The sequence below is a fragment of the Oryzias latipes genome, chromosome 22, assembly GCF_053564925.1.
Source record: "Oryzias latipes strain Hd-rR chromosome 22, Olatipes_Hd-rR_3.1".
NCBI lineage: Eukaryota > Metazoa > Chordata > Actinopteri > Beloniformes > Adrianichthyidae > Oryzias > Oryzias latipes.
This window is the reverse complement of record NC_136258.1, coordinates 12,750,130-12,774,576: the sequence shown is the minus strand read 5'-3', so window position 1 is coordinate 12,774,576 and position 24,447 is coordinate 12,750,130. Positions and strand designations below refer to the sequence as shown.

At 40.3% G+C, this 24,447-nt stretch overlaps 1 long non-coding RNA gene across 2 annotated transcripts; it reads right to left on the bottom strand.

The window, feature by feature from the left end:
* Positions 1 to 370: 370 nt before the first annotated feature.
* On the bottom strand, positions 371 to 18,137 carry LOC110017558 (uncharacterized). Of its 2 annotated transcripts, none has more exons than XR_013653205.1 (2): positions 17,383 to 18,137; positions 371 to 2,208 (listed from the first exon to the last, which is right to left on the bottom strand). It is a non-coding gene; the product is annotated as an uncharacterized LOC110017558 (long non-coding RNA). The 2 variants fall into 2 exon arrangements; XR_002292982.3 differs by lacking the exon at positions 17,383 to 18,137 and adding an exon at positions 10,801 to 14,066.
* Between the last annotated feature and the right edge of the window lie 6,310 nt (positions 18,138 to 24,447).

Sequence of the window (24,447 nt, the reverse complement as noted above, 5' to 3'; positions counted from 1 at the left end):
CTTGTATAGCACCTTTCTTCCTACAAGGACAAAGCGCTTTACAGTCACAGACCCATTGACCCAGTCACACACACATTCACACACTGGTGGCCGCTCCGCTGCCAAACACAGGCGCCTGCCTACCACCAGAGGCAAGGTGGGGTTCAGTGTCTTGCCCAAGGACACTTCGACTCATGGGCGTGCAAGGCGGGAATTGAACCTGCAATGTTATGATCATGGGTCGACCGCCCTAACGCTGCACCACGGCCGCCCCCAAGTAACAGGCAACAGCTGTGATGATTACAAATTACAATTGGCTGTGACCGTGGAAGCTATGAAAGGCAGAACAAGACAAACCTGGATTTCTGAATGCTACCTAATGAAGGTACTCTGTGCTTCAAGTTGGTTTTATTTGAAATTTTTGTGTTTTTTTTCCCTCATAGAAATAAGTTGTGCAATAAAGACAAATACTGTTCAGTGATCTGTAAAGCTGCTCCAAGAGGCATCCGCTACAGGTACAACATGACATTACCATTAATCCACCTGTGGCTCTGTCGGTGCTCAGAGCTCATTCACTTTATTTTCCTGTGATGTTGCATTCCCCATGACAATAGAGGGAAGAAGCTGTTTCAGTGTCTTCCTCCTTGCTCTTTTTTTTTTTAATTTAGCTCCACCCCTACGTTTCTAACCCCTTCCCTTCAATAGTTTCTGACTTTAATCATCACAACATGATGGACCGAAGCATAGAAATTCCAGTGCATCCACAAATGTAGTGAAGAGAATATTTAAGAAAATGGGGGGAAAAGGTGAACCATCATAGAAAAACAGAGAAAAAAAACACACATAATATAGGAGACCAATGCATAATGACACAACTGTAAAAGTAGAAAAAATAGCCACTGATGTTGACCTGGAACTTCCAAACTAGGTTTCTCGATGGTTTGAAATCTTAAAATTGAGCATGAAAGGATTTAAAATGCATCTTAACTTGTACTGAACTGCAAATTTAGTAAGAATAACGATTTATCATGTTCAGAATAAACCTTTGAAAAAGCACAACATTTTAATAATATTTTAAATCTTTTTTTTTCCATCCCCTGGCCAGTTAAAATTACCTTAAAAATTTCCTGCTGGCCAAATATCACTTTTGGTGGATTTGTATTTGTTTATATTTATGCTAAAAAATACTCTTTGTGAGCTTCTTACTAGCAAAGGGTTTTATTGCTTTTTACAGCCACAAGGCCAGTTAATGTCCAACCCAATAAATCTTTAGCCACACCTTAGTATTCTATTCCCATTGTTTGGATCTACTGTGGTACCAGCTCTTACTGTCAGGGATTAAGCAAAAGGTGAATCTCAAACTCTTTAATACTTTGAAGCTTTTTTGTTAAGAAACACTTGAAACCCAAAGCAAAGAACACCAGATTCAAGTTTTATTTAAACTTTGTTAAAAAATGAAAATGTAAATCCTAAAACATCTGTTTAACAAAATAGAAACTAGAAAGATTTGTCTTATCCAGCATCATAGCTGTATGGACTCCAAACTTGGCTATTACTCCCCATTACCTTTGCACATTTTGCCAATTCTTCAACCAATAAGAAATCAGACTGCTGGAAAAAAGTCAATTAAATTAGGACTTTTAGGTCACCTGTAGCATTTCAGGAAGGTCTAAATGCAATATAAATACAAAATCGCTTCCCCTGATCCCCTCCGCCATCCCTTAAATGAGTTACAGATCTGCTGATGATCTTTGTTTCCCTCAGTCCAGCCCGCCCATGAAACAAAAAGAAAAACATTGCACATTTGCTTCAGTGTTTCCTCTGCTTCAACTTATGTTCACAGTTGACTTGTCAGAGAGCGCGTGTGCACAAACAGACAGAATCGTGTTCACACTCGGTTTCCTGTCTTGCAGTTTCAATGCCAACAGCTGTAGGGGAAGTCACGGGGTGCTTGTGGGTTCAGTGCTTGTTTGTGTCTGGATATATACTCTGAATGTGCGAGCCCATACAGCCCGCGCCTCCGCCTCCCCTGACGGGGTTGTTCTATTTCCTGGTTGCAGGTGCTGCAGTGAAATCACTTCCTGACTGCTCCCCCCACCGCGTTTGCGTCCGTGGGTTCCAGCCTTTTCCTGTCTGCAGGGAAGAGGAAACTATAGGAAACAGGATGAGCATCCCGGGCGGGTGGGGGTCACACAGGGTTGGGAGTGGTGGAAGGAGAGGGGGATGACCCTGGAAATAGAAGGGAGCACTGTAGATAAGTGCATACTTATCTGTTTTTCCTTGCCAAAATTTGATTGAAAAGCTTTTTCTGAATGTCAAAAGTAACAATATTTTAAATGAGACAAAACTTGCATAATGTGTTTTATTTTGAAAGTCCAACCTCCTTTGACAAAGATATGGATAAACTTTAGAAAAACTTTTATTTTTAATTTTTTTTATGTAACAACTTGTTTAGATGATAAAACGACAATCTCTGTTCGGTACTGTAAAGAGGAATTCACCAAACACAGATGTAGATATGTGGTTGATTTTTACATAGATTGTATTTATTTTAGGTAACCAGAATCTACTTTTTGTGCTAGAAAATATAAATGAGGATTTAGTCATTTACTTTAACTCAGAAATTACAAAAATCTGTATTTTAGAATAGCATTATACTGCAAGTAAAAATGTTGTTCACACCAGAAAACATTCTTTTAGTACATTAAATGGGCCATAGAAAATGTTATGGAAAAAAAGTTTAACAATGAAAGTAATAGGTTACAGTTTTATCGTATTCCATTATAGGTCAAAGTCCTACACAGAAACGTTTACTGCCTTTGATCAGACTATGAAAAAGGCTCCAAAAATGAATTCTTATCAAAAGGGAGGCCTGACTAACTTGAATCTGGTAGTAGACATTGTTTCTGAAATTCTGTCTTTGATGTTATCGTCTGCCGTCCTCTCTAAAATGTGTCCTTTGACCCTCCGGTATCAGCAACATAACCCAGTGGTTGTGGTTAGCTGGAAGAGTTTAGCCCAGTGAGTAAGCAACCACGTAAAACATTACGGGAGAAAAGCTGAGCTCGCATTTGTCCACTTTTTATGTCTAAATCACAAAAAAGAAGAAGGATCATTAGGACTGAAGTTCCAACGTTTTAATACTAGTTTTTCGTCCTAGCCTCTGACCAAAAAGCTGATCATTTGAGTTTATTATTTACACTTATCGTTAGCGTAACACCTAACCAATGTCAGGCTATAGCTAACTCCTTGTTTAAATAGAATTGTTGGAGAAAACCTTAAAGCTTAAAAGATTATAGGGTATGTTAGAATTACTTTGCTACTCCTGAACTACAGTGCAGGGTTATCCAGTACCCTGGATTCTTTGAGCAATTCAGTCACCATGCTCTCAACTTTTTTTTTTAAACAACTATGACATCACCGATTTCCCCTAATTAAAAAGGTATTAAATATGAACATTTTATAAAGACTGATTATGAATTTGCTGTGTTTCAAAGATAAAAAAATTAGATGATTTATGAGAAATAATGTATTTTTTTAACAAAAAAAATGGTCCTAACGCAATGCATTGTGGTCTTTATTGGTTTATCAAGTGAGCGTCTATCTACAACAGTTTTTCGCAGACTTCTGGGAAATTTCTAGGGCACTCTATTTTGGAATTGTAGATTCGGACACCTTTAGAAAAAGCCAACAGAGTCTCTTTATGAGCACTTTTGTTGGTTCCAAGCCTGTTAAAGGTGAAGGGTTTAACTCGAAACATTTACAAAAACTAAAGGGTTGTCGTACTTTTCGTGGCTTCTTTGCGTAACATTATTTGGATGTGCATCATTAACATATGTAAGCATATGCACATGAAGCCTTCATGCAAATTGATGATTGATGATGTCAACTAACAACTTTGAGGATATAGAAATAGAAACTTTCCACAATGAATCATTGGTAACAGTGCATGTCGGGGCACAGTCAAATCAGAGAATCTGTGCCATACTTAAGAACATCCAACCTCAAAATATGGTTTTGCGATTCACTGACTTGTGTCAATTGTACACAATTAAGCAGTCAGTGCTGGGCTTGATCTGAGCACTTTTCCATGGACTGTGATGCGGTACAGATCAGGTGTGTTGCTAACTGTGATGAGGCGCAACATATGAGTCTGTGGAAAAGTGATGTATGTCGTTCACAATATGGCGTCATACTATGTAGAACTGTGACATCTAGCTCCACCCCACATTGTTCTAAACAATGTCAGTGCAAGTTTAGGAGGAATCAGATTACTTGTTTACACTAGCTTCTTAAACTAAAAGCTGCATCAGCCACAACCAGCCCCCACTACAACCGATACAGTTAACCTCTACTTGTTGAGCTTTTTGGTTTGGTTTGGTTTCAGTCATGCTCAATTGATTACATTTTGCTGAACAAATTTGTTTCGATTCAGTTTTTGATAAATCAATACAGTCATGAGTTCACCTAGTTTTGGATTGTAAATATGACAACTTTTTATGTGTTAATTGTCTCTCAGCTCATTGAAGTAAATAGTTTCAGGTTCTCTGTCATCACACCTTTTTGCTAAATTATTTGTATTTCTGATTAAGCTTTTTCATTAAAGATACGTAGGTTTTCATCATCCCATAGTATTTTTTTCTCCCACAAACCCTTTTCTGAGGTTTTAAAGTGGTAAAAGAACACATAAAAATAGTAAGTAATATACGTTAGAGCTGGCTCTTAAAGAAATACCAGACTGTTGGCATGCATACAAATGAGCAACATGCTGCTGCAGCGCATCCCACAGATAACCAAATCAGAATGACTAAAGGTCTCACTTCACAATAACAATTTACCAACCGCCTGTTTGTTTCCTGCCTCCAACTTTTGTCTCATTTTCTGTAACTGAAATGAACTTCCTTTTCGACTTTGCTGACACCCAGAAACCAAAAGGACAAAACAGATGTTGTGTGCTGCAACTCCTGCAGTCACACATACTGTACACCACGACCAACACAAGACTATTCATTATGCAACCCTACGTGCCAAGTTAAGGACAAGCTCAGGCAGATATATTACTGTTGTTTCCGCCACCTTTCCCAATGTTGTTCCTGCTCTCACCAGCAAGGAAGAACACGGATCTTGCAAAAGATATTAGTTGATGTCACTGTTTGAAGTTGTTGTTGAATCGGGGAGCTTCAGACAACATAGAAAGCGAGTTGTGGATGTACTTTTTGTCCTTTAGGATTTCTTTTAGTGAGGAGTCCCAAAAAGGGCAATAATTTTACGAGGGCCCTCGTGACTTACAATCAAAGCTCCAAGAGTGCTGTAAAATTGGTTATTTCCTCAGGGTCACCTCAAACATTTATTCACTATATAACAGAGCGCATGAAGACAGAAAAGAATATTTTTATAAAATTCTATATTATGTCCCATTGCATCAATTTTAAAGAGGAGAAAATGAGTTAAAATTTTTATGGAGGATTCAATTAGTTTATCAAGAAGTCTGTCATTGGACATAGTGCTAAAAATGACTTCTAATCTTTACAAATCCTGTCAGAATGTGTTTTATCTCACTCCGCTTGATCTGCTTTTTTATAATTGTGAGTTTAGATTTATGAATGAAATGGTTGAATGAAGTGTAGCGGGTCTTCCTGTCTCAATTGTGCGTTTGTATGGGTGTGTGTGTGTCGGTGGAGCTTCCTGTAAAAAAAAAAAAAAAAAAAAAATGTCTGACCTTCCTTACTGCTCACACAGCTGGGCTGTTAAGCAACGTGGGAAGACACCTTTTGCTAAGGGGGAATTTTTGAAAAAAAAAAACAGGTTTGATTCAAAAAGTCTAACACGAAATGTATGTGTGGGGTGGGGGGTGTCTTTAAAAAAAACAGACCCCATGTTGAAAATTCTTCTTGACCTGGTTAACGGCCTGGAGGCAGGTGATGCACAGAGAGCTCCTACAGACACATGTCATCACTTTACTCAAGCATGTACGGAATGTGAAGAGATACATGGAGAGAGTCACTCAAGATCACAAATTAAGATAGTTTGAACATGTTTGCCTTCAAAAGAACTCAACTTGAAGCCACAAACGCCTTTATTGTGCCACCCGTGAGCTAAAACCGTCTGCGAAAGTTTCTGCGGGATGCTTGCAGCATTCAGGTTGTAGACCCATCCACCCTCTGAGTGTGGTGCTTGTGAAATGCAGCTCTTATAGGGAGGACTTGTAAATTCTGTACATTCTTTTAAAGTACCCAAAGCATTCATCTGTGATGAGTGGAGAGGGGGTGTTTTTCTGTGTGGGATGATGACTGAAGGGATGGTCACATCATCATCACCATGAAAGAATGTCAACTATCCCTTTAAAATGGGAGATAGTGGGAATGCCGCAGATTAGATTAGTATCTTTGTGTGGAACGATTGTTGGTAGAAAACATTCAATCTATTGATTGATTTCTCCTACTTTAACCCAACATCTTAAATATTGATTGGTCAGTACCCTGTTTTGTGTTTTACAAGACTCTAATTGGCAAAGCTCTGCCTCCAGGGAGCCAGTCAGGATGGGGCCACACTTCATGTAACAGGCTCCTCTGATCTCTCCGGGGTGGGAGGCGCCAACGAGGTTGACCAGTGAGCCTCCAGGAGGAGTGTGTCAGATAGATTAACGTATTTACAGAAACGAGTAAAGCTGCATGTCAGATGTTAAAATGAAGGGCTGGACCTATGTGGGGACTCACAGATCATGGACCGGTCTCATCAGAAACTTTGTTTCCTTTGTCTCTGAGACCAGTCGCCCTGCTGTCTGTGCTTTCTCTTTAAAATCTCAGTCATTTGTGAGTCAACTTCAGTGTAGACACTGTAGACACGAACATCCACTGCCCTCGGCTCCTGCTGTAAATTCCACACAGCTTCATCAGAGCAATGCTCTGGCCTCTCAAACCCTATTCCTCATGAGCTGCCTTCTTTTCTTTTTTCTTTTTTTTTTTTTTACAGCTAATCCACTTCAATAATTCCTGTTTAGCTGGATTGAGTGAGGTGTGTTTCTGATTTATTTAGCACACCTGATCCAGGTGACGAGTAGGGTTAGCGGGTTAGAGATCACCGCGTCTGACCCAACACATGTTCAACGCGCATTTCGGACTTCCATGCTCCCACGTTCATACATAGCTACAAAAGTTTGTTTTCGGGAGATGCAAAACGCACGTCAATAGTAGATTTTGTTGTGACGTATGGATGGCGTCCCTTCTATCTTACGGAAGGGCCAACTGTTTGAAAATTGATTGTGGAGGAAAAATTAGTAATTGCGGTTTGTGCCCGGCTGGAATTATATGAGACCATGTCTTTCAAATATCGGAAGAGAGCTGGATAAGAAAGTGTCTGGACAAAGATTCGCGAAATTTGCACCGCTTCAACATTTCGCACCAAGCCTCTTCTAAATGTAGGTGGCGGACATGCGCTAGCAGTAGAAAAAGGAAAAGAACCTGCGTTACATTCTCTTTGTGTGAACGAAACATACAGTTCATCAGATCAAATTCTCTCAACCCCCACACCCGACTTAATAAACATAAAAAGCCATAGAAAATAATTGAAATAGAGTATATGAAATTATCCCCAATGAGGACATTTTATTTGGGGGAATCTGTCCAACCATTGACCACGCCACTCATGATTACAGAGGACGTCACCCCAAATCAGAGCAATCGTCACACAGGTTGCTTTTCCATGCATCCATGGGGGAATAAAAAAACATGAGGGCTTTTTTTCTTTCCTGTTCAAACACTCGTCTTGTATCCTTCCTGTACTCTGGTGCACAGCAGAGAAGAGTCACTTCCTCAATGACTCGAGGGCAAAGCTGGCATCCAAGCGGGGTGGATTAGTAACAAGACATGTGGAGGGGGGGGAAGTAAATGTTTCTTAAATTTAGGCAACTTTCCAAATGTTTGGCTCATCAGAATATCCAATAAATCTTCATTATGACCCGAAACTGGGGTTCAATTCAAAATTCCCAGAGGTACTGAGACTGACACTGGGTTGTAGACAGTTGACACGAGTTTTCCACATTTTTAGTTTTCATTTAGAAGCAGCTTTTCCTTCTCTTTGCTTGTACTTCAAAGCTTTTTCAAAATAAAAGTAAACTTCCAGCTGGCGATAAAGAACCTGATCAGACAAGTCAAATTTGATCTCTGAAGGGTTCAAACATCTAAACAATCAGATTTAGCTGCACCGTAGTGTGTTTCAAAAAGCCGCTTTTTTTATTCATTAAGCTATACTGCATTTAGGAAAACTCAATGTATTTATACTTTTCAAACAACTGACTAATGCAGCAAACAGTTTGTATGGATGTAAAACTTTTATGAGTTCTGATAACAGCTGACATGAACGCTGGAACAGTCGAAATCCAATAAAGAAAGGAGTTTGGAGTAAACTGATGAGAAATTTGATTTATGCATGTAGTTTTAAGCCAATACTTCTTTGAATTTATCTAGTTCTACTTCTGTGCACGTTTAAGCAACATGCAGTGGATGTAAGTCACATTATCAAGATGTGGGATCCGAGCACCGTGGCGTAATGAAGGAGAATGTCTTTTCTTCCTTGTAGAAAATAAACAAAAGAGTAGAAACGAGTTTTCTTTTTTGTAGACAATATAGTGCTCGCCGCAACAAAGATATCGCTGTGGTTGTCAGAGAAGTGGGGTGAATGTTATCCATATAGTCTACTGTGTCGACTGGGGTTTTCTGATGATTGCTTTCGCACCATCAATAGGTCTATATGCGATTATTTGGAGTTATCTGATTTCTGTGGGTTTGTAAATCGGCTCAGTCTTATTTGTTTCGTTTGTTTGTTTTTGTTTTACCTGTTCTTGCTCAGATTTAGGCCCGGCCTATTCAAATCCGCCAAAATAATACATGAGAGCACAAAACTAGCTTTGAAGACAGATGAAAGTGATGTTTTTTTAACATGTTCTTGTGGCATTTTTCTGATGATGGAGGACAGAGATAAAGAAAATTATCTCAAAATGTATTCAAGTCATTGTGATTAGCGAGCAGCTTAACAAAAATATGTAGAAAAACATGCTGGGTGGGCCACAAGCTCCCTGCTCCGCTCCATTTTGATGCACCCACTTGCAGACAAATAGATCCATGAACGTCTTTGCTTTTCTTATCTGAGCTGGAATCTGGATCAAAACTGTAAAGGCCTGTTCACACCGGGACGAATTTCGCCGGCAATTTTTGCCGACGTTTAACGCCTCGTGACTAAACAAAGGGCACCAATGTGAGTGTGCACACCGAGGCGAAAAAACGGCAAGCGCCAAAGCGTCAAAAAAAAAAAAACGCCTCGGGTTCTTTTTTTTTTTTCGACGCGTCGCGTCACGTGTCTGGAGCTTCTGAAGTTACAGTAAAACACAACTTGGAGGCGCTCAAATACAAAACTGCCTTGCTGTGCACATATACCAGTGAAGAAGTTAGACGCCAAGTAGCGTCTACACTGCCGCGAAGAAATAATGACGGACATTCTTAAATATCCCCTTACCAAGTACCAGTTGGAGCTACTGATGCTTGCAATATTCATGTTTTCTTTGTTTGATTCTGACAAGCGGGTAAATACTTGCTCTCTTCTTCTGAGTGAAAAGCGACTTTAAGAAGCGTAAAGTTGCGCAGCGCCACCTTGTGTACAGGAGTATTTCTGTTTACATTAAGCGCCATCTAATGTCAGGGAATGAAATTGCATGTTCGCTCGGCTCATCGTCAGCGAAAATCGCCTGGGTGTGAACACAAAAGACGTGGCGAAAAACGCTGGCGAATAACGCCTGGCGAATATTCGTCCCGGTGTGTACGGGCCTTAAGACTGGATAGCTCCAAATTGCTCGCCATTTTTGTTGCATTGGTAATGTTAGGTTAGGGTTGTGAGGGGCTGTACAGTGTAGGCTAGAATGTGAACAGAGAGCTCTCAGCTCTCTCAGGGAAGGCTCCACTCCACTCAGAGGAAAATGGCTAATAAACTATTGTCAGTCTGCAGAAGAGACGACACAAGCTTTTTGAATTTTGACTAAAAATGGCATAATCATAAGGGAACGCTTTTAAAATACTTCAAAAGATGATAAGAGTAGGAATTTACAGTAGCAAATGCAAACCAACAAATAACATCATAAGATTGATTTTCATCAATTTATAGTCACTGGACTTTAACAAACCTTGACATTTAGAAAAAGGAAAAAAATCTAATACCTGCAGGAGAACACCTAGGGATATAATCGGACAGTCCCAGTGTTTGTTTACATTTCTAGACCTCATCAATTGCACTTTGTTCCTACACTTTAAATAAGGTTTCAAAAGAGATTAAAGCTAAATTTAAAAGGTTTTTAAGCCTGTAAACAAATGAATAAAATTCCAAAGGAACCCCTTAAAACAAGGCTCCCTTCCTACAACTCTTACAAACTTACAGCCCTTCACAACCCCCACCTAACATTAGCGGTGTAACATAAACAGCGATTAATATTGGAGCTATCCAGCCGTACAGTTTTGAGCCAGATATCAGGTCAGACGTGGAAAACCAGGATGTGCGTGGATCTAGTTAACTACAAGTGGATGTGTCAGAATGAAGCACAGCATGGAGCTTGTGGCTTGCTGTCACACCTACAAGCGTTTTCCAAGGACATTGTTTTGTCGGCTCCTGATTCTCCACAATTTGAATAAAGAAACACACAGATTTGACCTTAATTTTCTTTATATACACAGTATATGTTTAATCATGAGAAAAATGCCACAAGAACATGTTGAAAACACCAAATTAGAAGAGCTTCCCATGACAACTGAGAACTTTGTTTTGAGGAAAAGGAATTACCTGGAATCCCAAACCAAAAGAGGAAGAATTGACTCCAGTGAGTTAGATCTCGTCAGATGGGAAAGATGGAGCAGCAGCGTCAAGGTTACAGATTTACATTCTGAACGAGGAAGTGTAACAAACATGATACGTACTCTGACACAAACACGAAAAGGAATGTGATCAGGCACATACATGCCTTTTGGGAAAATTGGCTGTGGGGGAAACACGTCAGTGTTTGCACTACTATGAGTGTGTGTGCCTTTATTTCATAGACATGTGTAAACACTAACCCAGAGCTGTCCTTGCTCAGATGTCTCTGTTTGTCCAAGTTTACAAACAGCAGAGTCGTCCATTTATACGACGGACTTCTCTTAAGTACAAACTAAGGTATAAAAATGAAAAATAGCAGAAAAATCAACAAGCAGCACAACATGATGTTAAAAGATAACACCAACAGACACAAAAAACACAAATAAGAAATGTAAGAATAGGTTTAATTGGAATTGCAGATCAAATTTTCTTAATCTGGACGTTTGTAAAGGTTTTCAAGTGACTGATCTTTACTGGAAATAATACAATGAGGTACATGCAATTACGGATTTCATGTTTAATGGAAAACTGTTTGAAATAAGTCACAGCTTGTTTGTGCTTCTCAAAAACAGACAATGATGACGCACATCTGCACAGCTGTTTGGGTTCAGACATAACCATTTTCAGAACTGGCTGAATCTCTTTCGGGGTCACAGGGTTGCTGGAGTCAACCAAGATAATGTTGGGTGAAGACAGGGTGAAGACTCACACCTACGGGCAATTATGTAACCAACCATGACATTTCTACCAATTACATCTTCACTTTGGATGTTGTTGTCCCTGTGGCTCAGGGTCACCTGAACTAAGAGTTCATGCTCACTTTCAGTCACAAAGTTATGTCAAAAACATTACTTAAAACACCACCATTACCAAGAAATCATCTGCTTCTTACTCAGTCTTGAGATCAGATAACAGCCTCATATGACCAACAGTTCATGACCCTTTCCACTGTGACGTGAAAAAAAACGGGAATAAAGAAGAACAGATGAAACAAAAAAGGAAAAAAGGAGCAGTCAACAAGGGTGCAACAATGGACGATTGACACTTGACAAACAATGTAAAAATGAAGCTGGAAAATGACTGGAAAACATGTAGACACTGAGAGATCTGAGATGAGAACATAAACAGCAAAAATGATTTAAAAGGACAAAACAGGAAGTGAAATGATCCAACATTCACATAAACAAAAATCCCTGCAGCCAGTAATGAGTTCAAAAGACTGCACAAGATACAGAACAACTGAAGACACTTTATAGATCAAGGGGATAACACTTCCTCCTAAAGGATGCTGGGAAGTCCCTAACAAGGTGCCTTAGGTCGAATCTGAATTCTTACCTTACCCCTACGGCTTCTCCCTACCCCTAAATTTAACCCTCAAACGGAGAGTTATGGCAAAATAGTGTATCCCAATTTGTACGTTACTCGGACTCAATGATGTCATCAATGGTCGGCAATCAGCTACATTAGCTGCTAGCACTCAGAAACACATAATGACATTGTTTTTTTTAGCATGACAAAGGTCATGCTTAACCCTTGCGATATCTTATATGACCCCACCCTTACATTGACGTGTTCTCCCTACCATGACAAAGGTGGATAAAGGTGGAAAGATTTCATGTAATCCATGGAAACCAGTGAAGATCAAAAATCATTGAAGAAAAAAGGTTCAGAGCCCTGTCTAGTGGGTCTAGATGACCCAACTACCAATGTTAAAGTGCCTAGGCCAGCACAAGGGTTAAACAAAGTCATTACTTACATTTAAATGTAAACTTCTGTGCATCAGAGCACACCCACATGAAAAAAAGCGCTTCTCCTCTGCGGCACAGCGCCACGCGGAACACGTTCCGTGGGTGTTTAAAGGGTGTTTAAATCAATTTAAATACAGACCAATGTCTGACAACTCACATTCTGTTCATCAAAAAGCAAAAAGCTTGTGAAGGGGAGTCAGTTTAATTAAAGGGAAAATGCTGGATTACTGGCTCTGCGATGGACTGGCAACTTATCCACGGTGTTTCCCACCTTTGGCCAACGGTGGATAGGATAGGCTCCAGCAACCACATAACCTGGATTGGATCGCGTGATTTCAGAAAATGAATAGATGGATGGATCCCAATACTTACACTTGGTTTAATTGCTTAAAAGTTTGTTTTGAGGCCTTTTATGCAAAATGACTGTCCATCAGGGAGAAAAGAAAAAAAAGGAAGAGAAAAGGGGAAAAGGCAAGCTCCTGTAAATCTAAATCTAAATGAGAACATTCATCAAGTCCTGTAATGGTGCTAGGATACGGTCCTTTGAACACACATCAAGAAACACCACATAATGCCACATGTCTCCCCTCAAGATGTTTTGTAACTCTTTTTTATGTTTTTTCCCTTGTCAGAATTGAGCTAAAATTTCTGATTTTAGTTATTTTTTTCCTCAAAATGCTCGGCAAGCACATCTCTTTGCTTTTCTTCTTTTCTGTGGTCCACTATAAATAACCTAAAGAACTGTGATACCTGAAGTGATACACATATATTTAAAGACTATTGTTCCGCAACAGAATTCTTTCACCCACTTTTCCACCCACCCAAATGAAGCAGACTGCATCAAGAAGCAAACCCTGTTCTGGTCTGAACCAAATGTGGACACAAAATGAAAGTTATCAAAATGTGGCTTTTTAAAGGTTGCAAACTGTCCCACAAAAAACTTTCCTAGAACCTGCATGCTGTTCTGTCCACCCACCACTTCCTTCTCCACATTAAACATCACTTGTAATAAAACTAAAGTACCAGGGTAAGAATTTGCTCCTGAAGGTTTGAGTCTTCCACATTTCACCATCAACACATCTGTTTCTGCAGCAGCTTTTCTCAAATATGTTTGCAATGTGTAAATCTAAATTCTGGCTTTCTTCCAAAGGCTACAAGGAGGATGAAGGTGCAGCCTGAGGGGCATTTTTTAAGAGGTGGGCAGCAGTTTTAAGGCTTATTAACAAGGTCATGTTTCCTTCTGAAGACCAGAGGACAGAGCACTTCGTACGGCCATGTGGCAAGCACAGAGTCCTATAAAGACAAGAGCAAACAGATGGGCTGGGCACAGTGCTGGGAATTGAGCGTTTCCTCTGAAACTCAAGCTCCCGTCTACCTTCTGCTAAAGGCTCTGTCCATTGATTCTCTGTTAAGCTCGATGATCTTGTTTTGCCACTTGTCCCTGCTTCACCCGTAACTCTTTGCCTTAATTCCTGCATACCTCAGCAATGTCTGTGTAAAACTCGCTCCAGATTTCCTTTGAGTCCACTCCAAGTTCATCAGATCCATCAGCCTGATCTGTGCTGAGGCACAGCATTCCCTCCTGGCCCTGACACCGTGTATCTTTGCATCTTCTTCGCTCCACCAGATGAGACAGCTTTGGGACATGAGTGTCTGATCTATAGCTGCGAACATCTGGAGGATGTTAATATCCTCAGCCCAAACCAGATTCCCCTAACAGTCGCTTGCAGGAGTTCAGGGTTTGGGAGGGAGACAAGGAAAAAGAGGAGAGCGAACATTGAAAATGTTTGTCTAGATCTAAGCAGCTGTGATCTGGCAAGAGTTTTCCCTCTTTCCCTATTGCTCCATGATGGCTTTTTCTACCCACATAATGACTTGCCAGGCAGAGAGACGAGGAGCCCCCTTTGTATGAGAAATCACCCCAAAGGATCGGAGATCGTCCAGCAAAAGCAGACAGGGATTCTGGGTCGTCTGTGTGGGTGTGATAAGTTGGCCAGCTGAACGTGAGAGTGAGCCATTTGTAATGTTAACCTTTGTCCTCCCAGTGTAGGGCTCTCATATCCACGTTTCCTCTCCCCCGGGTAAAAATGCGTGTTTGTGCACATGTACTGTCTGGAGGGGGGGGGGGGGGGGGGTCGGATGTACTTCCTGGAGCACAGTTTGCCTGAATCCCAGCATAGTGAATGGCCTGAGAAAAGAAGGATAGTGCCGGCGCGCTGAGGTCATCCCGCTAAAGGACTGTCTCGTTTTCTCTCAGCCTCTGAGTGGCTCAGATTGCCACATCAGACTGTGGTTCCAGCCCCTTCACCGCTGTAGATAGAGCACCGCCCCCGGACCGGCATGCGAGCCACTCCGCTCACGCCTCATGGGTTCGTCGTTATGAGGCTGAACCGCCACTAACCCCTAATGAGTTCCACACTCGCTGCTCTTCATCACTGATCCTCCACTCTACTATACTGCAATACTGAAAGCATTTGCATGATCATTACAGTTTTTGCAGCCCTTTCTTTTAAAAGGGACCTGCAAGGAAGGAAGGCAGATGAAAGAAAACTCAAGCTAAGGAAGTGATGTGAGGGACAGGAAAAGCTAAAAGGGGAAAAAGATGCTTGGAGGAAAGCCTGTTAAAGGTATTTATACCTCCCTGTGAGGCCTACTGAAAGAGGAGGAGGGAGGTAGACACCTGACATGCAGGAAAATGATTGATTGGACCAGACAGAACTGCAAAAAGACATATAAATATGAAGTAAATCGTTTGATAGACGGAAAGATCAAACAAAGCCAGACAGTATTGACATTAGCAGCACAGGCTGAGTGGAGGGTGATGCAGTCTGAAGGACAAGGTTTATAGAACAGAGCCACTGAATGGAATAGATGGCATCAATGTGTTTTGACATTGGTGAAAGAAAACACTAATATCCGTACACCAGAAGAGAAAATGTATCCCACAGTTTGTTACTAAACAAAGCTGAAGAATAATTAAAGAGCCGTACTCTCTGAACTATAGGGCGCACCGGAATATAGGGCGCACCGTTAGTGAATGGTCTATTTTTGAACAAATGTCATATATATTTATAAGGTGCTCCAAACTATAAAGCTATGTTCCCACCGCCCATGCAACAACTTTCAGTGAAAAGTCTATGCAAATGCACATAAATGGACGTTTCGGGATTCCGCAATCAAAGTTCCGGCATTCACGCATCACCACGCTAGATTCTGCAACTGTTTTCAGGCTCTACGTTTTTGGGGAAAAGTAAGAAAAGTGCCGGCAAACATGTTGCAGTGTATGGGTTGACACTACCAACACAGCGAGTTACACTATTCACTTCAGGAGCTGCGTCTGATTGACAACCACTTTCAGAAGTACAATACGTTCATATAAATGATAAAACTAAAAGAAGACCTAATTCTTCTCGAATTGTTTTAAAAGAACTGCCACGAAGAGTAATGAAAGATTTCTCCTTTATGTTGATTTTGGACTCCACCCATTGGTCACATCATTAGCTCATCATGATCTAAACAGAATTACTGATTAGTTCCAGAATGTTCGCCAATATTCAGTCTTTCTAAATCTGGAATTTTTGCTTTGTCTGTCAACATTTTATAAATTTGTACCCGCATTGAAAAATCTGAAGTTGCCCAACAGGACCTCTCACAACATCCTAACATAGGCTTAACGTTCCCCCTCCAATCTTTTAAAAGTGTTCCCAGTGCATGGTCTTTTAATTATGATTATGCCGGTTTTAGCCAAAATAAAAAAAAAACTGTGAAAATCTCTAGGACATAGTTGCTGCAGAGCGGCAGTAGTTCATCAAAGAGACTGTTGGTGAAGAGTAAGCTTTCTTTATATAAGAGTAAGCTTTTCCTCATTCCCATGATCCCAGTGTTGTTTACTTGGACATAGATCCTGCAGAATCTTAGAAACTTACCTCTGAGTAGTGGTCAGGACCGCTGGCAACACCACTCCCCATTCCCATCAACCATAACTGAGCAATCTATTTATACACTCTAAAAAGAGTATTTGGGCTGTAGTTGGAAAGATGAACTTTTTTACATTGATCTAAGTTAATTATTTAGTTTGGTGAAAATAAATCATTTTTAAGTTCATTCAACTTAAAAATAACACGTAGTTGTCTGACATAGTTTTTTTACTTTCAATCAACTTCATTCAATTAAGTTGGTGTAACTTTGGTGTGAAGCTGTCAATGCGTCATGACGTCATAACATAAAGCATTTTCTTTGCCTATCTAGGCAGATTGGGGTTCAAGTGTAAGTTTTTGTCCATGTGTTTTGTTGTCTAACTGTTTTACTCTGTTTTAACTAGTAATCTAACCTGTTATGTTTATTTCTTTCTGCACAATGAGTTGGAGTTTGGGAGATGATGACCAAACCCCTCGTGCGGAAAAAAATCGTATGTTCCAATATTAAAGACAGAGTTCACAACATGTGAGCTCCTGCCTTGTAGTGCTAGACATTGCTGGGTCACTCTTTGATATGGAAATTACAAGGCCCATTGGCTGACACTTTAGAAAAATGCGTCAATTGTATAAACAAAATAAAAATAACAAAGAAATCTAAGTAAGATTGTGACGAAGTAGTGTCACAGGTTGCAGGACAGAGCCTGAACATAAGCCTTAATTGTTTGTTTTTTTCTATTTTCTCCCAGCCCAGTAACAGTTTATAGTTTGTGGGACAAATCATGCACATTTCATGTTTTATTTAATTCTAAGGGTGCACACTTGGTTTTAAACAGAATCTCACTCACCATCAAAGTTTTCCGACACCAAACAGCCAAACCAGAGCAATAGACACATCAGCATTTATATCCACAGGAAACAGGAAGTGACTTCACATGTCAGAATTGTTTTTTTTGCATTGTTCCCCTTCTTGTCTAATTAATATTGTTTCAAACCTATTTTTGTATTTCAACTGTTGTTGCTTTTTCTGTTACATACCTGTGAGTTTGGAATGCTGTTGATGAATCTTCTAGTAAGTTGTTTTAAGGAATTGTTTGGATAATGGGCCTGTGGGAGGGGCTAAGCCTTTATAAGGGGTGAACTTTTCTCAGTTGGGGAGAGCAGTCTTGGTTGCAGTGGTGGCCACAAGCTCTCCAAGAATCAGCTGAATTCTTTGTATGATTATTTTTGTTTTGGGGATCAATAAAATCCCATTTTTGAAATTTTGAGTCTGCTGGCTTGGCCATCTTATTTCCGAGTTATTTACATTTCTGCTGCTGGGAAGAACCCCGTCACAAAGATCAACATATTAAATTGATAATTTGATAAAAAGTTAAGTCTAATAAACTTAATTCGATTACGTGTTACCAATTGAAGTGATTCAATTAAGTTGGATCAACCTTTTTCTTTTTAGTGTACTCTCTCCTGCTACCTTCCAGCGCCTCACAACCCCAACCTAACATTACCAGTGAAACAGAACTTGGAGCTATCCAGCCATCCACTTTTGAGCCAGATGCCAGTTAGGATGAGGAAAATGAAGACTTTCATGGATTCATTTGTCTACAAGTGAATGCATCAGAATGGAGTGGAGCAGGGAGCTTGTGGGTCGCCACGGACTGTAGTAGCTGCCTCATAGCTACAGCCTTTGAATGGTGGCAAAATTTTCCCTTTTCCCGATTCACAACGATTTGATTAAAGAAATACTTAGTAATGCAGTTCTACTCTTATATCATTTTATTTAATATAAATTGTCCACCATGAGAAAAATGCTACAAAGACATAATTAAAAACGCCAAAAACACAATTTTCATTGGAGTGGGTCCTTAACGTTGGAACTGACAACCCCATACCCACATCCCTTAAATCACTTTTAGTGTGTATGCACCAAAGGAAATAAAAAGATAAATACAAGGCATGGTCAAGGGACCCATTTAGTCAATTTAAACACATTTTCTGCCATGTGGACATTGTGAGGACATTATATCACTTATCCTTGTTGATTTTGTGTGTGTGTGTGTGTGTTTTTTTTCAAAAATAGGTAAAAAGGTGGGACAAACATTCATTTTTTTAACCAAGCTTCAGTCTGGAAGTCAATGCTGTGATATAATTCATCAGTGTTAAAGGCCTTTTGTTCTTTCTATGACTTACTCAGCGTGACACTACAAATCATCTCATAGTCCCACACAATATAAAAAGAACATATTTCAATACTGATGGAGGACAAAGTTCAGATAAAAAAGACTCATTCAAATTTATCTTCATCAGTGCAGGCAGAGCCCTGACACAGGGGAGGTTCAAACCAAACTATCACCTTTCTGACCCAGAGTGCTCCCACAGCTGCCACTTCCATCCCAAACAATTACTGTCAAAAGGCCCTGCAACATATTACCTCTGCGGCCCCACCCCCCCTCCTCTCTTGAACACACACACTCATCAAACACATCAAACACATACCAGACCAACAGCAGACCCACAGGATATTAAAATACGTCGGCATTTCTGACAAACCACCACACATTTTCATCGGCTGACCTCCTTGGTCGCTCTTTTTGTGCAGCTGAGTTCATGTTCAGCTCAGACTTCCTGCACAAATGGAAGGTTTCGATGTTTCTTGGCTCTCCGTGACCCCGAGAAGCACAATATCAGCTCAGAAGTCTCAAAGGTGGTGTTGAACACCTTTGGCTAGTGAAATACTGAATTCGGATCCTCTTTCTAGCAAAATGGAAAAACTTCTTCCTGAAACATCAATTCGAGTGACTCAAAAAAAGACATTTGCTTCTGTCGGTTAGATGTCCATCACACCACGATGCATTATAAAATAAAAAGGCTCCAAGCAGCCTTCTGCGCTGTTATATTATTGGGTTATCCCATAACAGGCTCAGTGAAATCCCCCTGCTGCACTTTGTTTAATGTGCAACAGCTGGTAACAGCTGCTGCCTGTCGGAGCCATGATTTCACATTATAGTTCCCGCCCAGTTTGTCTTCTCTGTTTATCTGCTGCATATTCCAGGACAGTGGTGACTGTGAAGGTATGAGAGGCGAGTGCAGGAAATCACTGGCTTTGTTTGGAAAACCGTTTTTTTGATAGACGTTTAAAGGAGAAATGTGGTTGCACCACCTAGCCTTTGGATCTCTGTTGTCTGAAGTGACCCATAGGATTCGGAAAGGCAAAAATGATCTCGACTTGAGATCCAACAAAATTGAAGATGGCCCAAAAACCTGTGATTAGATAAGCCACTGATGGGTCCCTCCACCTGACAACTACTAAAAATATTTCCTTAATAATGCAAAAAAACTACATTTTATAATCAATTGTTTGTGAAAAAGCTGCCCCTCCTTCTCCAGTGGTTGTTTGATAAACAAATCAACTTAAAGTTCCACTCCGATCATCTTTTGATCTATTTTAAAAGCTTTCACAGTTGTCTTTTAGTTATGATTATGCTGTTTTTAGTCACAACTTAAATAAAACTTGATTTTTTCTGTGACATATTTTCTGCAGAGCGGAGGTCTTTAGCAGTACAGCCTCTCCCGCTAGCTTACAACCCATTACAAGCCCAATCTAAACACTTCCTGTTCAACAAAAATGGCAAGCATTTTTGCAGCTATTGAGCCATACAGTTTTGAGCCAAGTACGAGTTCAGACGAGTAAAACAAAGATGCACATGGATCTATTTGACTGTAAGTGAATGCATCAGAATGGAGCAGAGCACGGAGCTCAGGGCCAGCTGATTGTGGCTTCTACGTCACAACCACAAGCTTTTTCTTTGTCCACTCTTCTAATTCACAACAATTTTAATAAAGAAATACTTCCTGTCATTCCTGTTTTATGAATAACTTTCTTAATATATGTCCCCCATCGTGAGAAGAGTGCCACAAGAACTTGATAAAAACACCAAAAACACAATTATCATCAGAGAAGCTCTTTAAAATTTACCTGGAACTACCTGTCTTTTGTGCTGAAACTCCATCATTCATGTGATGCTAAATGAATTCCAACTCTGTCGTCATGGCGTCGTCATGGCAACTACTTCTTGGCCCATCACACACACAGCTGCTTGGTCATCAGGGAAAAACAAAAGTGTTGCGGAGGGTAAAAAGAGGGCAGGAGAAGGTCAACACAAACTACTTTAAACTCACGGAGAGGAAAAATGACAGGTGTTAACATTTCATTCACTTTGAACGTTACAAGGTTTCAAAGATTTGTGAAAGCTGCTGATGTAGATGCCAAAGTGACTTCACGTTAACTTATTACTGTGCTGCCTTTCTTCATCTGACTACTTTAGGGATGCTGGAGAAAAAAGCAGGGAAAGGATACACAGCAGGTGCATGCTTAATTAATGAACACGACTCTATTTTAGGCCTCTGTGCAGGCGACATTTTGCTTGAGATAGAAAAACACGCTTGAATCACAGACTTGATTTCCAGCTAAAAGCATCTTGATTATGCTTTGAAATGGAAAAAAAAACGAGATTTATTTAACAGAAAACGATGTAACTATGTACAGGGACGTAAAATTTTGTAGTCAACAACACAAGCACACCTGTTCTAATTTCCTATCAGACAAGCAGCTACAAAACTAACACATTTACAAAGTGGTAAATAAGGAAGGAGCAAGGAAAAGAACCAAAATGAACCCCAAAAAAGGACCTGAAGGAGAGTCTTTCTTCATTTTTCAATCAAAGACAAGCACATTAATCTGCTAACCTGCTTTATTGAGATGAGATGCCGACTCCTTTCTTGTCGTGAAAAGGCTCATACAGCCGCTGTGAATGACATGTAATGACAGGGAATTGTTGCAAAGTGAAAGGAGGCAGCAATGGAAAGAGGTTCGTGCCTGCAGGGAGCCAGGGAAAATAAGAGATGTCGTACTCTATCTGGGGGTGGATCTGCAACAGCTTAAATGGCAAAGGAAAAAAAGTTAAACCAACCGATGCCATTGTGGGGACCATAAATAATGAAATGCCTGGGACGATGCCTGCATGTGGAGCTCTGTCTGGTAGCAAACAGAATTAAATAAACGTGCTGCAGCTTTGAACTTTCAACAACTCATGGACTGGCTTTGATCAGCGATGTCACACTGCTGCCTGTGTAATTGCAGGACTGACCTGAGGCGAAGCGAAGACAAGTATCTTTCCATTGCGGTGCTACGTCTCATCCATTACCCTGCTCTGAAAGGTGTGTCTTTCTATCGATTTCCTCCACCTGCCAAAAGCTTGGTGAACAGCTGCTTGGTCGGACAGCCTCATTCCTCACTTTAGACACTTAACAGATATCAATAATCAACAGTTTGCCTCTTCTCTGTTTGGAACCCTGTAGCTCAGGACCAACAGCTTCTACCTTTTAGCTGCCAGATCTGCACGAGGGTCCAAGCTCTCAGCCCTTATTAGGGGATTCAATGTTTGACTGGCAAATGGCAGAGAGCGATGACTTCCTGTTTATATTTAAATGCACTGACAGTTCACCCTTTTATTCAGCACAAAACACAAACCGTCATCCCGTCGGTTTGTGACAAAGCAACTTTGAGAACACAGGCACATGTGACATGCTTATTAATCAAACTGAGCCCAACCTTGAGTGCTGGGATTTGTGAGCAGCAGATGCACAGGTGTGTGTGTTGGCTCAAAGACCCACTGATGATTTGAGGTTCTTTAATGATAGCAGAGGGATTGAGATAAAGCCAGTTAAAGTGCTCCACTGTTAATTATTACAATCGGGCTAACCTTGAGAAGGCTGAGGTCATGCGGTCCATTAGGAAACGCGACCTGTCTTGACCCAGACTGCTTTCCCAGGACACACCCATCAGTCTCCCACAAATGATTCCACTCAAATCTGCAGACAGAGTTTAAATAAAGCTCTTTGAACCCTTTCATTGTATTTTTATCCCCATTTTTCTTTTCACGATTAGGACTGCTGGCATTCAAAGAACCTTTTTGGGGTTTGTGTTGACTGCCTTATAGGTGTATTAGTACAGAATTGGTCTTATGGCAGAATGGTAACAGAAAAAAGACCTGAAAAGGAAAATGTTGTCAATAAAAATGGTTTGTTAGTTATTATTGTCAAAAAAGGTTTGTTTCATTGTATTAAACATTGTTTACTGTATTGTTCATACTATACACACTTAAAAACCTTAATTTGTTTCAATAAATGACACCGCGCCATATAATACGGAACACTTTAAATATGGATCTTTCTGGTTGCGCATACTGAAGTTAAAGTTATTTTGAGGGGTACACAGTGTCCCGTCTGTTTTTTATGAGTTGCAAACAAGGCAGGGTGTTATTGTCAATACACTGATGCAGCCTAAAGAGTAGGCATGTCAAGGCCCGTACACACCGGGACGAATATTCGCCAGCCGTTATTCGCCAGCGTTTTTCACCACGTTTTTTGTGTTCACACCCAGGCGATTTTCGCTGACGGTGAGCCGAGCGAACATGCAATTTCATTCCCTGACATTAGATGGCGCTTAATGTAAACAGAAATACTCCTGTACACAAGGTGGCGCTGCGCAACTTTACGCTTCTTAAAGTCGCTTTTCACTCAGAAGAAGAGAGCAAGTATTTACGCGCTTGTCAGAATAATACAAAGAAAACATGAATATTTCAATCACCAGTTGCTCCTATTGGTGCTTGGTTCGGGGATATTTTAGAATGTCCGTCATTATTTCTTCGCGGCATTGTAGACGCCACTTGGCGTCTATCTTCTTCGCTGGTATGTGTGCTCAGCAAGGCAGTTTTGTGCTTGAGCGCCCCCAAGTTGTGTTTCACTGTAACTTCAGAAGCTCCAGACACGTGTGCAAAAGCGCCATTCTCATTGGTCGAATAGATTTCGACGCGACGCGTCGAAAAAAAAAACGAACCCGAGGCGTTGTTTTTTTTTGACGCTTTGACGCGTGGCGTTTTTTCGTGTCGGTGTGCACACTCTCATTGGTGCCCTTTGTTTAGTCACGAGGTGTTAAATGTCGGCGAAAATCGCCGGCGAAATTCGTCCCGGTGTGAACGGGCCTTCACACTGTGTTTTTTATATGTGTTATTTTTTTCTTTGTGTTGCAAACCAAATAGGGTGTCATTGTAGATATGCAAAAGCAGCTGTAGCGACGTCGGGCTATTTTTGTTGCAAACAAGATTGGGAGTTAGCATAATCACAGTAACCTTTTAGTGGTATCAGTGTGTTTTTTACATGACGCAAACAAGGTTGTGAGTTACAGGTATTGTGAATAACCTTACGCAGCTAACAATTCTAACGTAGCTAACATGTAGTGTGTTGCAAAAAATTTCTAGAGTTACGGTATAGGCAACATCCTATAGTACAGAAAGTAACGATACATCTACTTAGAAATAGGTTATATTTTGTAGCAGTGTTTTTCCCCTTTTGGTGAACATGATAATAATTTACTTTTTTTTCATATTTTCTTGTTTCTTTTCCCAGAGAGAAAAATAGTCAGATCTGTTTTGTTGTTTTTTTTAATAACATTTTTGGAATTTTTCTTGTATTTTAGAAGGCGTGTTTTACTGTTTTTTTAGTACTGATAATTTTATAAAAAATGTCATATTTTTATACTTGTTTCTTTTTGTTTATTTTATTAAATGTTACTCAATTGTTGTAAGCGTTGTATCCTCACAAACGTTCTGTAATCACTTGAAATTGCTTTTAGGTTTGGTTGTGTACTTTGCACCTCAGGCTCATCCTCGTGTTACCCTTTAAACTTGGAAAGGAAACCGGACATCTTGGTATGTTTAAGGAATTTGTGCCTTTGGGGCAAATTCCAACTCCTATTGAGAAGTGCCTTCCTCATAATGAGTCACAGTGACATCCGTCATAGCCTGCAGAAAATAACTCATGACACTCGATCATCACGTCTCTTCAACCATTTTGCT